The 18,080-nt window shown below is 42.2% G+C and overlaps 1 long non-coding RNA gene across 1 annotated transcript; it reads left to right on the top strand.

Moving 5' to 3' along the window:
* The first annotated feature begins 6,356 nt into the window (after window positions 1–6,356).
* LOC135240423 (uncharacterized) lies at window positions 6,357–12,253 on the top strand. Its single transcript, XR_010325683.1, has 4 exons — window positions 6,357–7,547; window positions 7,837–7,908; window positions 8,899–8,997; window positions 12,092–12,253. It is a non-coding gene; the product is annotated as an uncharacterized LOC135240423 (long non-coding RNA).
* The last annotated feature ends 5,827 nt before the right edge of the window (window positions 12,254–18,080 follow it).

The raw sequence follows: 18,080 nt of genomic DNA, 5'->3' as shown, positions 1-18,080 counted from the left end.
AGAGTCTTTCTGGAACATTCCTCTGTCGTGTTTTCATAACACACACATGCAGATGTATTTAATGAACTGTACTGGAAAGAGCCGATGTAATGCTATTTTTATTCAAAGAGGGGGGGCTGGAGCCTATCTCAGCATGCATTGGGCAAGAGGCAGGAAGACACCCTGGACAGGTAAACAATCTATCACAGGGCGCGCACACACACACCATTCATTCATCATTCACTCACACACTAATAGCAATGGGCAGAGTCTCCAACTGGCCTACCAGCATGTCTTTGGACCGTGGGAGGAAACTGGATTACTCATAGCAATCTCACATGGACACGGAGAATACATGAAAACTCCACACAGAAAGGCCCAGGCCGGGATCCAAACCCAGGACCACCTGGGTGACATTTAGCCCTGTATGAAAAAGACTTTGGCTAAATTATTTTCCCATGACAGATGACTTAAGTCAAAACTAGCCAACTTGAATTTCTCATTTCCTCTATGGCACCTGTGCACACATCCATACATCATATCCTGTTTCTCTTGGGCCCGTGTGCGGGGAACTTCATCCCGCCCCAGATCAATTCAATCCGTGACGTCGGTGGCCGGCCGACTCATTGTGGAACAACGAGGACGGGCACGACGTGGCGCGCCGGGGAATCATCAGGAAGAGAACGAGAGGCGCGTCGGCATTTGGGTCTCAGCGTTTCTGTTGCTCCACGGGGTGCTGGCTCAGCCAATCGGACACTTCGTTTATCCGTGCCGCGACCCCCCCCCATGCGCCAAAGCCCATCTGGCCAATGAGAGCCCAGCAGGAGGGACGCAGTGGAGAGGGGGAACTGGAGTTCAGTGCTGCTACGACCGCGATCTCGTCGGACCAATCAGGTTCCACGCCGAATACATAAGCAGAGCTGTGATTGGCTGAAAATTCCCCACAGGCTCAGACTTTAAACGTTTTTCATTTTTTATTTTATTGAAGCGTAATAGATACCAAAGTATAATCAATTAATCATAGCATATGGCTAGAGGGCTTAATATACGTTCAAAAAAGAATATTGAATAAAATGCACAGATTTACTGTCCTGATAGTTTCCTCTTTTCTGATGAAAAAAAAATTTTTATACGTATTGTCTGGCTTCAGATTCAAAGAGAGGAAAGAGCAGTCTCGTAGTCATTAAAGGTGAATTAAATATTAAAAGCTCTCCATCCCAGTCAGGGCCTGTGACTAAGGGGACATACTCGGCTCACAAAGAACTACCCCGAGGAATGTGAATGGTCTTCACCCAGATATTGGCATTAGTTCTGTGTCTATGTCTGTCAAACAGTTTGGGGGTGGGGGGGAACTCTGGCTTGTGAGCCTGGTGGGGTTGCGGGGGGGGAACTCTGGCTTGTGAGCCTGGTGGGGTTGTGGGGGAGGGGGGGATGTTAAAAAGTTATTGTTCTCAAACTCCTCATCTCCCCAGAAGAGCAGAGAGAAGCAGCAAGTGGCAATATCTGTATAACATTTAGGCACTCCACACACCGTCGTATCTAAAGTTATTGACACAATTTACACTATATTACACACCATCAATTTACACACCTGGATATAACATAACTCTTTGAGCTAGCCTATGCTTTCTGTGTGAACTGGACTTAATGTGTTCAAGTCTATGAAGAACTGTTATAAAATGAGGCTTATCGGACCTATGTTTTGTACCTTCAGGTTGCATTTATTGTCTCTTTGGATAAAAGCGTATGCCAAATTAATGTAATGTAATGTAATGTGATTTACTGAAGGCAGTTCAGATTAAGTGCCTTGTTCAAGGGTAAAATTGCAGCACCCCAGCTGGGGACATGATGCCCAACCCCAGAGTTATAAGAGCAGTTGCGCTAATTGCTATGCTACACTTTTAGCTCAATAAGGATGCTTTCTAGTGATTCAGTCACGATTGCGCACATACCTCCTCTTTGTTAAGCTTTTCTGTGTAGTTATAACCCTCTCACAACACGACCTGTTTGGCTCTATGCATCAGAGCAGTTCCAATTTTGCACCCGCCGTCTTTTCTGCTTCAACACGGTCGGCCCTTTCAGCGCAAGTGATTGTTTCTTGCGGGAAAACGAAGTACATATATAAATAATTATCCATTCGAACGCAGCGGGTCTTCTCAATAATGAACACAACATACCTCCGGCGGTGGCTGAGGCTAATTGTGCGTCTGTGGAAACGCGCTACAGGGCGTTCTGGGTTTTCATCCGGTTCCCCCGCGGGCGCGGTCTCACCGCCGGCCTGCTTCTTCTGGTCCAGCTCAAACTGTATCCCGCGGAAAAGCTCCCTGGAGATGAGCCCGTACGCGATTATCATCACCACGCCCGGGATGATGAAGAGCACGGACAGCAGCAAGATGTACCTGAGACCGAGAGAGACAGGGAGAGGAGGAGAGAGAAAGATATAGACAGAGAGGTAGACAGACAGACAGACAGAGAGAGAAGGAGAGAGAAAGATATAGACAGACAGAATGAGGCAGACAGACAGACAGACAGAGAGAGAAGGAGAGAGAGGCAGACAGACAGACCAAGAGAGAAAGACAGACAGGCAGACAGAGAGAGGCAGATCGAGAGAGAAAGAGAGAGAGAGAGAGAGAGAGGGAAAGAGGGACGGACAGACAGAGCAAGAAAGATACAGGCAGGCAGGTAGACAGACAGAGAGGCAGACCGAGAGAGAGAGGAAAGAGGGACGGACAGACAAAGAGAGAAGAAGAAGGAGAGGGAGAGAATAACAAGAGAAGTGAGCAGATCTGGCCCTAAGCACAACAGTGTTTGCAGACGTTTCAGGAGGAATCTTTGCCTAAGGCCGCCCGGGTCTCTGTCCTGGTTCCCGGATACAACTGAGCACGTGCGGGATTTCAGGCTGACGCAAATGAGCCAATGGCAGGAGTGATTATGGAGCTCTGTATGGCTCATCCTTCTCCCTAAACAATTTCCTGTATGATTAAGTACAGAAAAAAAACACGTGACTACAATCGGGGGGTGGGGAGGTAAACTGGGGCATGGATATGAGGGGGACGTACAGTATTTAACACGCAGACAGAATTTGGAAATGCTTGTTCAGTTTTTCACGTTTGGTGGCTTTTATAGCGGCAACACCCTTTGTCCCTTCTCATCTGTCCAGAGCTCGGACTCTTGGGTCCGTGCTCGCGGGATTAAAATTCCAGGTACACAGCGGATTAAATCATTTCAGTAATAGAAAAATTATCCATGGGTCACTTTTCAATTGGGGGGGGGGGAGTCTGACACCGGGCTCGTGAGTCCTTGACCGTAGAATATAAACATGATCCAGTCCGGGGACTTGTTAATGAAGAGACACCAGTCAATAATCATTGATGGTCATCAATCATTGATTAGCTGCCAAAGTGGTACAGGAGGAGCTATCGTTGATAAAAACATCCCCTCGTCGTACGCGAGAGCAACACGGCTTTGACCTGGCCGCGTAGTTCCTGTGATTTGTCTCCACGCAGAGCTTAACTGAACGAGCCACACGCCAGGCTCCATGCAACAGCCCATTGCTAAACACCAAGCAGTGACTCTATGACGGTTAATCACTTTGCCCATATATTACAGGGGTATAACTGCGATGGCCACTCTGCTGGTGCAAGCCTTTCGCTCGCTCAGTAACAAACTCTCAGAGAACAAAGGTATGAGAAAGTGCACTTGTCACTGTGGTGGTACACCATAGGTACGTAAAATTGTACCCCAGCCAGCAATACATCATTTATTTGTACCGTTTTTTTTTTTTTGGTCGTACAAGGTACTTATTAATACCCAAATGGAACATTATTGTACTTTCCGGGTACATTTGCGAAAGAACAAACATGTACCTGCACTGTACCTGCACGTACTTCAGAGAGGGCAGGGGCCCTAAGGAAGCTCACAGCCCTGCCATTCCTTTCACACTGTCCACTGATAAATGCCTGTGCCCATGCTAACACCATGAAGACGGACACTCACCTGCTGCCTGCTGGATGTCGTCCGAAGGAAGGCTTTCCTCGCAGACTGCGGGTGCAGTTATCTCTCCTTCTCCTTGGGGACTTTGGCAGACCAAAGGTTGACTTAACAGCTGAGTTATTTAACCGAGTCCCATGGTCCGGTCCAAGTGACCACACGCCTCTCCTCAGGGGGTTGAGTTGCTCACAGGGTGGAGTTCATCATGGGGAGGGGGAGCGGGGGGGAGTGTGGTGAACGTCAGATCTTTTCTGCTTCGGCTCTCAAAATTCTGGGCGTTTTGAAAGGATCGCATAAAGATCTGAGCGCTTCTTAACTCAGGGACAACCCTTCAATCCCAGTCCATTGTGATTCCTGAGGGACACAGATGGTAGAGACCAATCAACTTTACCCAGACTTTCCCACGTTCTTCTCATCATATTCAGTGTGGTGTGACAGGGGAAGATGGCTAAATTATTGAAATGTGTAACACTTAAAGACGTTTATTTATTTGACGTTTATTCATTAAACCCAGCACACATTAACAATGATTGTTTGAAACAATAACCTTGTTAATCATATCGTATCAATCGATTTTCTGAATGTGAAGGTACAAGCATCCATATAGGGATTGTGAACACGGATTGGTGGATGATGCTAACCTGTGACAGGTAGGGATTATGCATTTTCAGCAGTTGTGAATGATTGTGGCTAGGATACCTGGTGGTTCCTCCAGATATTGCTTTGGGGTTCAGTGTACTGACACTGTGTAGACTCCAGTAACTAGCGCACAACAGTCATAGCATGCATCAGAATGGAAGGGCTTCTGTTGGCTTGTTCGTCCTTGAAAGTGTTCTCCATGATTTCTCCCTCCGTCTACACATTTATTATTTTATTTTTTTACATTTTATCTTTTTTTCCCCCTGAAAAACAATTCAAACTGCCTCTACCTGCAGTCAGCTTGGTAACAGCAACTTCGCGAAGAGGATTCCAACATTTCCCCACAATATTCTCTTTTCTGTAAATCCTTCAGTTGGCGGCATGGTGGTGCAGTGGGTAGCACAGTGGCCTAACAGCAAGAAGGTCCTGGGCCTTTTTGTGTGGAGTTTGCATGTTATCCCCTGCGTGGGGTTTCCCCCACAGTCCAAGGACTTGCAGGTACACTAACTGGAGAGTCTAAATTTCCCAATAGGTGTAAATGGTATGTGTGCCCTGTGATAGATTGGCGGCCTGTCCAGGGTGTATTCCGGCCACAATGCACGCTGGGATAGGCGCCAGCACCCCCCGGGACCCAGCCCAGCATAAGAGAGTATAGATAATGGAAGGATGGAAATCCTTCAGCTGAACACTGAACTGTTCACAATCAAACCCTGCCGACATGCCCTCTTCCTAAACTCTTGATTTTCCAACACGCTCTGCTAGACACGCATTGTAAAATAAAGCTGACTGTGTATGTTATATACCAATTGGTCAGCACCAATGACTATAGGCACTGTAACACATTCGTGTAAATCTTGGCATTGCATACGACAGGCAGCCCCACTTCACAGAGGGAAATTCCAGCGCCATTTTTACTCCACTTATTCCTGGCATTCTCACATCTGTTCTGTGTAAAGCCTAATTCATCACACAAAGGGCTGATTCTCAAATGAGAAATGTTTCTCATTTTACCATGCTGAGGGGGGAGGGGGGAGGGGGCTTGGGGGGAGAAAGACAGAGACATAGAGAAAGAGGGAGACAGAGAGACAGAGACAGAGAGAGAGAGAGAGAGCGAGAGAGAATGTTTATACATGACTATAAAAGTATGCTGGTGTAATGTGTTCAGCAGACATCACTGACATTCAGGAGGACATGTTGGCAGTGTCTTTCTTCCCATATTGCACTAAAGCCACACCCCTTTGCTATGCAGAAGTTCCCAGATGCATTTCATCTACCAATGGGCCTGACAAACTTTACAATGAAAAAACATGTTTATGAATTATCCCCAACCTGACAAGGAAAAAGCTACTATGTCGCCACCTTGTGGCTATATTGGGCCACCACAAGCCTGATGTTGTGTTTCATGACATTTTTTATGAACTGTGTAGATTCTACTGGCAATTTTCAACATTTTTGAGAAAAAATAACACAAGCATTATCAGGCAGATGCATACACATACACTTTGCATGGACTCTTAAAGATACAGCTAACTCTACCACAAAGTTGAAATCATACAATTGGACACAGAAGTCTTTTGGTGTGCAACAGCACCATCTGCAGGCTGCTTGCAGTACAAAGACACGAATAACATCAGTGGGCAGAGAGAGAGCATATTACATTTGTTCAGCTGGGAGATGTTTTTTTTTTTTTAATCCAGAGTGAGCTTCAGTGAAAGAGAACATAATAGCGTCAATCCGTACAGGAGCAACAGAACCAGACCTGGCTAACATTTTCCAAGCCAGTGTGTTTGAGAGCAACACAATAAATGTACTAAATGTAGATGGAATTTTGCCAACCATGAACCATGATAATAAAAATCATACATTTTCACGCATACTAAACTACACAGCATGCCTTAACAACCCTAAAGAACCTGCTTATGGGATGGGTAATAGGAAAGAAACCAACAGGTGGGAAGAGGAGACACATGTTCTCCTTCTCCTTAACTGACCCTGTCTTTCGTCACCGAGTGACAGGTGAAACGTCCCACCCAATGAGAACGTTTCCGATGCATTGCAACCTTTTAGAACGCATGAAATGCATGCATGCGGCGGCGGTTGGCCTCTCTCTGCACACGGCTCGCGTTGTCTTTTCTGCAAGTGGAAATCACCTGGGACTGAAACAGGAAGCCACGCTGCTCGTAACCACAGCGCTGTGACTGTTGCTGGCCACCGACAGAGGCAGGCAAATAAAAGGCCGCAGTGTGCCACAGACATGCGAGTCTCTTGTAACGGTTATTAGTTTTGTTGTCTAAGCCTTTCAGCATCAGAGACCATTTTGAAAAAGCTACTCGCCTGACCCGAACGCCATGTTATCAGAATAACGGTTTGAAATCACGACAGGGTTCAACTTTTCGGAAAAAACTTGTTTCGGCCTCATGCTCGAAAATGTATTACAAAGAAATGACCGATAATATGACATACCATTTACATTTAATTTCCTGTTCGCCATTTATATTAGTTACTTAGCAGACGCTTTTATCTAGGGCGACCTACAGTGTATGAACAACCAAAGTGCTACTTGACTTATGAGCCATTTTAAACAAATTAGCTTAGCCTCTGTACCAGCCACAAACACACTCACTCCCTCAAGTACACTGAACACCTTTCTTATTTTGCTTATTTATTCTAGAAAAAAAGAACAAGAACAAGAACGTAAAAAACACATTAATATAACGCTTTAGACGAACTTTACAGCAAAGCTGAAGTCCACTTTGAAGGCGTCTGAAAGTGAAAGCGGTCGTCTTAAATAGCAGAACCACAGTAGACAGGAACCCAACATACTGACACACCTTTGCCCGAACTGAACGTTCAGGGTTGCTGGGGACGTTTTACAAGAGTTTACTCATGCAAAGACACCACACATCTCTTCTGTCCAACCTGAGGTACTTGTTAAACAGGTAAGAAATGAATTACAAGGATATTATTTAAATAATGGAATCTTTTATTTTTACATTGACCTGACATTTTGGGCCCCTTTTGGATAATTTAACATGAGTGCAAAGCCATGTCCTACGCTGGAAATGTAATAATTGCGTTAAGGTTTAAGTTTGTCAAGTTAACGTGACGACGTGACACTACCAATGAGCAGAGCGATGTACACACAAGTGTGCTGGCAGGCAAACTGAACAAAACATCTTGCTGTTCCTTGACGTGTGAGGTACTGAAGCATCTTTGTTTCCTATCAAGGGTGCGCCATGAATTCAACTAAAGGCCTTTTCCACGTGACGGTAAACAGCACATATTTAGAGATCATTGAGGGTGAGCCATGTTCAAATAAGTATGCGCACATGTGACGATATTACACGTACAAACGGTAGGCATGCATGAATCCCTGCAGTTACCATGGGAATGTGGTCTTAAAGTGCCTGGTGAGCTGCTTCCTGTGTCTCATCTTTTATACCATTGCTTTCTGTGTAAATATGTCTTCACATCTTGGATTTCACATAGAATTGTGGCCCAAATATGCACAATATTCCAAGTTCAATTGCAGGAAACAATCTTTAAATACTACTGCACTATTTCATTTCTTTAGATAAAGACTCAGCCCAAAAAAGTACCATTTCACTTATGAACATAATTTACCTCCCGTTTGAATCTTTAAGCTTCATCTGAACTAAACATTAAATGTCAATCAGACCTTTTATGAATGTATTTTCTGAATTATTTTGATCTGTGCACCTCTGCTATTTAACCGAAAGGGTTTAAACAAAAGCACAACCTGTTATTTTCTTAAATGTATTTATTTGAATAAGAACATGCACCAGTGAAACTGACTTCAGGTCAATTCATGGTGGAATAGTTCCTGTTCAGTCCCTGTTGATTTAAATGAAGGTTAAACATAGACTCCGAGGATCCAACATAGATTTCAATTTGTTTTTGCCTAGACAAGATTAGATGGACTGGCTGGCTCGTTCTCAATAAATAAAAAAATGCTCAACTCAACATAAAAAAGATTTAAATAAACATGAAACTAAATTTTATTTACAAAGTATTTTCCTTTTTTTGATTTTTCTGGAGCCAGTTAAACTCTAAGGATGAATAGCTGAAATGAAAGTAGGGTCTCTGATTGCTAACCCTGATTCAAAATAACTTAGATATCATGGGTGATTGTTGAGAATTATTTATGTCAGGCTGTAACCAGCCCTTAACACCTTTTTAATTAATTTACCTATAATTTACCTACATATTCCTGTGCAGCTCGTTCCTGAATGTGAATTCATTGTATGTTTCTGATTGTTTTGATGGTAGAGGTGTTCCTGACCGTGTGGCCGATTGCCCGCTACGTGTTCCTGGTCCTGTTGCTGAGTGTCTTTGTAGGCACGCTGGTGACAGACTGCATTACCAGAGGTGCCGGCAATCACACCTGTGCTGACATTTCACTTTTTCACACATTTCACACACGCAAACATGCTGCGCACACAACTGCATATACGCATGCACTCATGCACATGCACAAACGCACGCGCGCGCGCGCGCACACACACACGTGTTTCCCGTACAATTAATATATTTGGGCAGCCCGCCCAAGTAGATTTCCCCCTTCCCAAAAAGATTTTTCGGTGATCAGTTACTTATTTCTATAAGCAACACGCTATACCTTTGTATTAGTTTTTTTGATTATTATTTATTTTCTTATGTCAAAGTGACATACAGCCGACTTTTGTTTCGCTGCGTGAGCTGGCCCTCCCCCTCCCTCTCGTAGCCGGCATATGTACAGTAGAGCCAAGCAGGGAGGGCAGTGCCTGAACCAGAGACTTTAAAAAATATGGACAAAGCTACTGTGACGTCACCCATTGACTCTCCGTGGGTCTCTAAAACACGTTTTGAAGCTCAATGGCGGGTGCGGCCATTTTCTCGATTTGGAGCCAAAACCATAGAGTTAAGCGGTCTTGTGATTTTTACAATTTGATTGACAGTCCGGTGCAGAAAAGCCCATCAACCTGAACGAGGCTAGCTGACTGTCGGCCGTTATGTTTTCAAATATATTATCAGATGTTTGCGGAGTTCAATTTCCATCCGTGACTGTACTGTGTCATGTAATCACGTTATATGTATGACATAAAAAATACAAATAGGCTATGTTCAGTTATCTTCAATTTATGTTTCTCAGCAAAACGAATATGCTTAGCTAGCATATCAGCTTGCCAGTGAGCTAGGTAGGCTATCCGTGGTTAGCTCACGCATTAGCAATATGAACCACAGGGGAAGAACATTGACTACACTGATGGTCAATCAATCAGAGATGTGTAGACTACTGGTGATCTTACTAGGCTAATTTTCGTACAACTGTCTGGTAGATCTGCTGTTAACCGAGCAAGTTATCGTCGTAGGTTTTCGCCACAGTCAGTTAATGTGCCAGTAACTGCTACTAGCTACTCCATCACCGTTTGTGGTGTTCACTTGCTGGGTGACGCTAGCTGACCGATCGTTCGCAAATCACTTTCTACCAAATAAAAATTAACACTGTCAGCGGTGATTAACAAATCTACCAAGTATTTTAATAACTGATCTGCAGGCGTGTAAATATGACAACGCACTTTGTACAGCAAGTTTTCCACCTGGTGCATGAAGACAAAAATGATGTAGCCTACATTGAATTTCTAATTATTATTATATTAGGCTATTATTTTTTTCTTGTAAATCATCAAAACCAATGGAGAAAAGCCAATATACGCAAGGAGCCCCCAGAACCGATTCTGAGAACCACTGTCTTAAATGCCTAGCTTGTCGGTCTCTTAAATGCTAAAAACATGTTCCTTTCTAAATGCCAAGATGGTTACTTTCGTTAAATTCTGTGTGTGTGATTTCATCGTGTGTTGTATATTCAGCAAATGAACCTTGAGACTCTTAATTCGCTTCGTGAAACTGAAAAAGTGTTCATCCCAAAATCGGGATTATAGTAGCTTTGTCACATGCGTGAAGCATGGCCCAAGTAGATATTTACGGAATGTACACGACTGACAAGCCGTCAAACACGTCTGACAGATTGAATGTTTGCCGGTTAAGGTTAGCTAGCTAGTCAAATGGCTTGGTAGCCGAAGTTGCGAACTGTTTTAGCATAGGCTACTACTGGACTACCAAATATAGCAAGCTGATTACCGATTACTACTTTCTGCCAACTAATTATTTGGTTAAGTAGGCTAAAGGAAATAGTAAAAATGACTCGGCTACCGAAAAACTTAAGAGGAGGATTATTTTATGGTCGTCTAGTGCAGCTGTAAATAGCACACGCCATAATGAAATCACCACGAAATGGGATGCCTGCATTTTCAGACTTAGCACAGGCGGACCGTGGCCCGAGCCGCAATGTCAAGGCCAAGAGGCGCCACCGCCCACCCCAGTGACTGTAGCCCCTACTGTAGCTCAGTCCTCCGCAGTAATCCGGAAGTGACGCAAGCTGTACCTCATTGTTCCAGAACAAATATTGGCACTGTGCCCAAATGACGCAATAAATCATGAAATTGACCCATGGACAGTCATAAGACGAATAAAATACACCTATTATGACTATTTGTTCTTGTGAGAAAAAATTAATGACTTTGTATTTTGATCGCATTTGTACCGTAGACTTACATGGAAACCGGATATGAAAACACTTATACTGGAGCCATCCGTAGTGGCGCTAGTGAGCAACCAGGAACTACAACACCAGGAAATGAGCTTCAAAAACGAAGTCTGGTTTTGGCCGCTTGGCCTGAACACGAAGATAATTAGAAGGACACCGTATATGTGCCAGTTCATGAAATATTTGAAGTTTTTCAAAATCGGGTAAATTTGGCCATTGTTATGTAGCTATCGTTTCCTAAAAAGAACGTATCCCCTGCCCTAACCAAAACAGCAGTTATTAACATTAATTAATTAATGTTAACAAGCATCAGCCAGCTAACATTAGCTTAGACAGCTAATGAAAACGTTAGCCTTTTCACATTTGACAGAGATGAGTAGGCCTACAGAAAAATTATTTTTTTAAATGAAAGCTAGAGGGAGAAACCGCATAACATTACTGTTATAGTAACATTTACGGTATACAGTTAACCATTACTGCAAAAAATGTTTTAGTTTGGGCTACTTTTTAACTGTGTTCATTCTCTTATTTTAGCCCACCCCTTCCTTATCTGGGAATTTGTCGTAAATCTGTGCACAAAGAAATGCTTGTTGTATGAGTCTGGGTCATGCTGCTGCTCCAGGAAGGCGGAGAAAGAATTCATTCTCTTTGTCGCCTGTACACCTTGACGCGAAAAGTAAAAATAAATAAATAAATAAAATTGCCCCAACACAAAATATGAATAAAGTGCCCGAACCCAAAATGTGAACTCTGTCCGCGCAGTAAAATTTTAACACCCCACCCCTACACGGAGTCGACCGCCGCAAATAAATGTTGAGCCCTGGATGTGTAAGATGCGCTATTCAACATTCTTTCTTTCTTTCTTTTTTTCTACAGGAAACAGATGCTCAGAAGAAACGAGGCCTGAAAGGGTAAATGTGGCAGTTCTATTCTGATTAAACGTGGCCTTTTGCATCACATTTTAAAATAGGCCAAGTTAAACTACCACACAGATAACTGTAGAAGCCTTTGTAACCCCGTTGTGATCTTCAGTACTGTAGTTGGCTCTGGTGTGTAGCTTCTCTTACTGGTTCCACTGGGTCAGTACTGTAGCTGGTTCAAGTGTGTAGCTTCTCTTACTGGTTCCACTGTGTCATTACTGTAGCTAGCTCTGGTGTGTAGCTGCTCTTGCTGGTTCCACTGGGTCAGTACTGTAGCTACTCGTGTGTAGCTGTTCTTACTGGTTCCACTGGTCAGTACTGTAGCTGCTCTGGTGTGAACTGTTCTTACTGGTTCACTGTGTCAGTACTGTAGCTACTCTGTGTGTAGCTGCCTTACTGGTTCCACTGGTCAGTACTGTAGCTGGCTCAGTGTGTAGCTGCTCTTACTGGTTCACTGGTCAGTACTGTAGCTAGCTGGGTGTAGCTGCTCTTACTGGTTCCACTGGTCGTACTGTAGGTGCTAGAGTGTAGCTGCTCTTACTGGTTCCACTGGGTCATACTGTAGCTGACTCTGGTGTGTAGCTGTCTCTTACTGGTTCCACTGTGTCAGTACGTAGCTGACTTGGGTGTAGCTGTCTTATTGGTTCCACTGTGTCAGTACTGTAGCTGCTCTGTGTGTAGCTGCTCTTACTGGTTCCACTGTGTCAGTACTGTAGCTGCTCTGGTGTGTAGCTGCTCTTACTGGTTCCACTGGTCAGTACTGTAGCTAGCTGAGGAGTGTAGTGCTCTTACTGGTTCCACTGTGTCATATTAGCTTGTAGCTGCTCTTACTGGTTCCAATGTGTCAGTACTGTAGCTGGCTCTGGTGTGTAGCTGCTCTTACTGGTTCCAATGTGTCAGTACTGTAGCTAACTCTGGTGTGTAGCTGTTCTTACTGGTTCCACTGTGTCAGTACTGTAGCTGCTCATGTGCTGTAGCTGCTCTTCTTTCACTGTGTCACTGTAGTAGTAGCTGCTAGGTGTGTAGCTGCTCTTACTGGTTCACTGTGTCAGTACTGTAGCTGCTCTGTGTGTAGCTGCTCTTACTGGTTCCAATGTGTCATACTGTACGCTCGTACTGTCTTACTGGTTCCACTGTGTCAGTACTTAGCTAACTCTGATGTGTAGCTGTTCTTACTGGTTCCACTGTGTCATACTGTAGCTGCTCCTGGTAGTTAGTGCTCATCACTTGATTTCACTGTGTCAGACGACTGCCACGGTCCACTGCATCGCAGCTATAGGAGCATTATAGCTACCACCACACGCACACAACGCACACTCAGGCCAGGTGTAGCCTGCCTTCACTGTTCACTGAGATGTACGCCTCTGTTATGTTCACGTATCATATGCTAGCTGTGTGTGTATGGTTCAGTCAGTACTTAGTAGCTCTGTGTGTGCTGTTTAGTCCCTGTGTCGTACTGTACTAGTCGTGGTGTGCTCTTACTGGTTCACGTTCATACCAGCTCCTTTCCAGGTCCAGACTGCAGAATAACACCGCAGGATCAGAAGAGGGCATAGGATATATAGAAGTCTGCGCACAGTACACACACACACACACACGTGTGCACACACGCACACACACATGCACACACTCACACGCACGCACGCACGCACACACACGCACGCACACAACCGCACACTCAGAGCCCCAGGCCTTAGCCTGCCATTCCTGTTAATGAGATTCTCTTCTGCACATCTTACCCACAGCAGTTCACACCTTTTCATTGTCTTTCCTGTTGGCAATAGTTAAAAGCTTCCTGGCTGTGTGTGACAAACGAGGCTAAATGCAACTGGTGCATGTTAAAGGCAAAAAAAAAAAAAGTCTCATTAGGCGTAACTTCCTGTTTTTAATGAAGAAAGACAAGACTCAGAAACAGTGACCACCGCATGTCATTTCAGCAACTGCCTTAATCTGGAGATAGCGAGAGAAAGGTTTTCATCTTACACACTATGAAAGAACCAGCCGTTCCCCTAATTTTGAACATGCTCATAATAAATGCTATAATTAGCATTAATATTTCAGGCCTGCTGGCAGATAATCGACTAAAAGGTAAACTAATTATGTATTTTTCCTAAAGTCTGTCAAATATGTTTCTTTCAGGTGGCATATTTCATAACCTGATTTGAGTTGATCTGATTTTTAGGAATAGGTCCAGAGTGTACAGTTGTAGTTACACATACAGTATTTTTATTTATCCTTTATATATACAGGTTGTGTCATTAAGATAAAAATCTCTTTAACAAGAGAGAGCTCTTCAAGAGGCAGTAGTTACATCAAATACAAATTAGCATTATGCAATTAAAACATGTTTAATAACCGAATATAAAATTGAGATCTAGTGCCTCACATTTCACTATTAAATATTATTTCTTTATGTTTTAATTACAGTGTGAATCTATCTGCTTCATATATAATGCTAGTTGATATATAAGATTGCTAGACCTGGTCTTAATCCCAACTGGAGGTTTTTGATAGGCTTATTATTTCAGTAAGGAATAATTATTACGTACAATTTCTGATGGTAATCAAACTTTTGGCCGCAAAAAATGAACTAAGTACCAGACACAACTGAAAAACTTAGTAAAATGATTTGCTTTGCATGGCTATTTCTTTAAGTTTCTTTGAGTTTCCATCTGTAAAAGAATTGCAAAATATGAATGTTCCTTGCCACACAATAATTAATTCAGCCAACATTTTATTTAAAAAACATTGATTTAATCTTGCTCAAGAAGACTGAATATCACTAACAATTTAATTAATTGGAGATTGCATTATTGCTTTAGATCATGTTTTATTTTCATGGTATTGCACAGTATGACATCAGAACTATTATTGTTATATTTTTAGCTATTCATTTGTACTATACATTCTGCCAGTAATGAGTATTGGTGTTTTATTTTTATTTTACCAATTATAACCTGTATGTTTTACATGTATGTTTTTTTTCTTTATCCAGTTAACTGTAACTATTTCTGTGTTCTAAAAATTTTAAATTAAAAAATATTTACATGGCTGCAAAGAACACTGTATGAAATTTTAAAACCAATAAATAATGTTATGACTTAATTCCATGCCTTGAACATAAAAGTAGAGTGAGCCATTATTTTTGGAAATATTAGATACAACTCAACAAACACTAGATGTTGCAATTGCACATATAATCCAATTATTACTTTTTCTGACGTAAAAATTAGCATTCCTGAAGTCAAGAGCTTGGGGTTGGGATTGTCTGGGTGAACATGGTATAGATTATCACGCTACGCAACACAATCTCAGCATATTATTTTTTGTGTTCATGTGGTTGTTGCAACCAACCGTGCTGGCTACTGCCTTTTCATTCTTTTCATTTAAATATGAAATGTATTTCAAATTAATGTATTATGTCAAATGTATAAATCAATGCAATAGCACGGCCGGTCGGTATTAATGTGCGGTTCGTTAGGTTACCCGGGTATCTCACTTTTGGAGACGCCAGGTCAAACGTCCCGATTCGTTCACTTCATAAGTCTGAAGTTTAACAGACTTGAATTCCTAGTGATTGTATCTTTTGCATAGCATGCGAAATTATATGGGAAAACCTGCTGGTATAATGAAATTAAGATACATATTAACTCCCAAATTTCTATTTTTTCCCTGTGTAGTTTCTTTCACTGATAATATATATATATATATATATATATACATATATATATATATATATATATACATATATATTTTTTTACTTAACAAAATTACACTAGCTTTATGTTTCATGTAATATATTTTCTTCATTATTAACTTTGAAAACCTCTGACAAGTTCATAAACATGTTATGTGGATATTTTCAAATTGGTTATGTTGGAATTACATACCGTATTCTGGAATCATGTCTTCTATTATATTATTTCAGGGCAAGAAAATGATTGTTCCGTTGACGTCAGAGTTAAGCGAAACACAGTATGGATGACCTATACAACGCAAACTCTGCGAATCAACTGTACAGTTCAACACTGTGGAAGCACACTGACAGTTGGATGGTGTAAATTGGGAAATCAATCGTTATGTGCACCGGTGAGTGAATCAGACCATATCAAAATCCAAAGGGAACAAAATCAAGAAGACCCTGATGCGGCCTTCATGTTTCTGCATTTCACAAATATATCCAGGAAGGACTCGGGTCTCTATCGGTGCACAACATGGGGAAATACGTCCCTTTTAAGCCATTCAATTAATGTTTCAGTCCTGGGTGAGTAGCCAGCTCCTATTATTAATAACATGAATTTGAAACATCATACATGCATTAGCCTACATTTACCACCGAATACTTAAAATAAGCTTTGCCTCACATGACGCTACTTTTCTTTTTTTTAAATCACTGCTGTTGTTGTTTGTAATGCTGTTTAACTGTAGTTGTCGTTTTGCTGTCTTAGTTTCTATAATTTATCTTACCATCCCACCAACATCATAGCCTAATTCTGTGCCTGCTCTAACCCGTTTTCTCTGTGGCCAACACACCAACAACACACTAAACAAAATTCATTTTAATAGCGCTTCATTAAATGACGCAAAATGTAACGATACATAACAAATTGTAGGTCTCCTGTTCCGAAATTCCAGAATGCCCAATAGAAATCTCGGTGCCCGAGAAAAGATCGTGGGACGCCCAAGTCTCGTCGTCTCTGACGCTGAACTGCACGGTCAGATACGGCTACCAGCCCCGTCCTGCAGTAACATGGTGCAGACAGCAGGGGGAGTCCTGCATGCAGCTGGAAATGGGAGAGAAAAGCAATGTATCGTGGCACCAGTCGGACCCGTACACAGGCGTCAGTTCATTCACCTTCCTTAATGTCTCCCTGTCTGATTCCGGAGAATATCGCTGTGTGGTGCATCAGAGAAAGGCCTGTGGAGACACCATTTTCAGCCCCTCTCTTCAGCTCTACGTGACAAGTAAGTCCACTTCCTGCACTGTCTGCTACATGATGTGTATAAACACGGGATTATTTCACTTTCTATGTTTATTTCTCTCCAGGAAAAGGACAAGTTGTGACCAAGCACTGCATTAAAGGTATCATCCATGGGAACAGTTTACTAGGCCTACTTGATGATACATGGAACATTATTAAATCCCTTGAATACATACTGTATCTGGTTGCATCTGTTGACAAGAACATTTAGTTATACATCTGATCATTCATATACAGCAACATTACCCAACACATATTTCATAATCATTTAAAATATCAGATATTTCTAATAAAATACATTTAGGAAACAAATGTTTAAGTCCAGATTTCACCTAAGATTTTCAAATCAATGTCACCACAATAACAAGTAGGCTAATATATATTAAGTGTGTGAATTTATTTGAGTAGATTTTATATGCCTACTTACAATGGTCCATTCTTTAAAAATAAAAAAATTTAGTTTCTGTAACATTTGTATTACAAGGGAAAGCATAAAGAATGAGACGACCTGATACGATTACTCACAATGACTTATTTCCTTTAATAGCTGAGTTAGGAGTTCTGGCCAAGGTAGTGGACAATGGACGGATCTTCTTCTTCATAGCAGTGACCGTGGCTGTAATACTGCTGACACTGTGCTGGGCTCTCAAGCTCAAAGGTAAAACACGACGTCACAGTTGTGAAATCACAACCATAATAGTCATGAAATGAAAAACCACATGTTCCAAAATAACACATCTTACAGTAAAATAAACAAAATCGTACTGTCTCTGTGTATTACTGGTCTGCACTGAAACCGAAGGGACTTTTAATCTGTGCATGGACAGTAAAGTTCCCAATATCCCTATATTCTGGCTAATTAAAATATTGTAATAACACCAGGATGATTTTTAGGTGTATTACGAGGTAAAAGCAATGTTTTTTCTTTTCACCCTTTGACTCCTCCCCTTACCCCACCAGGAA

Source organism: Anguilla rostrata, chromosome 15 (assembly GCF_018555375.3).
Source record: "Anguilla rostrata isolate EN2019 chromosome 15, ASM1855537v3, whole genome shotgun sequence".
In the NCBI taxonomy this organism is placed as follows: domain Eukaryota; kingdom Metazoa; phylum Chordata; class Actinopteri; order Anguilliformes; family Anguillidae; genus Anguilla; species Anguilla rostrata.
This window is presented reverse-complemented; position numbering and strand designations above follow the sequence as displayed.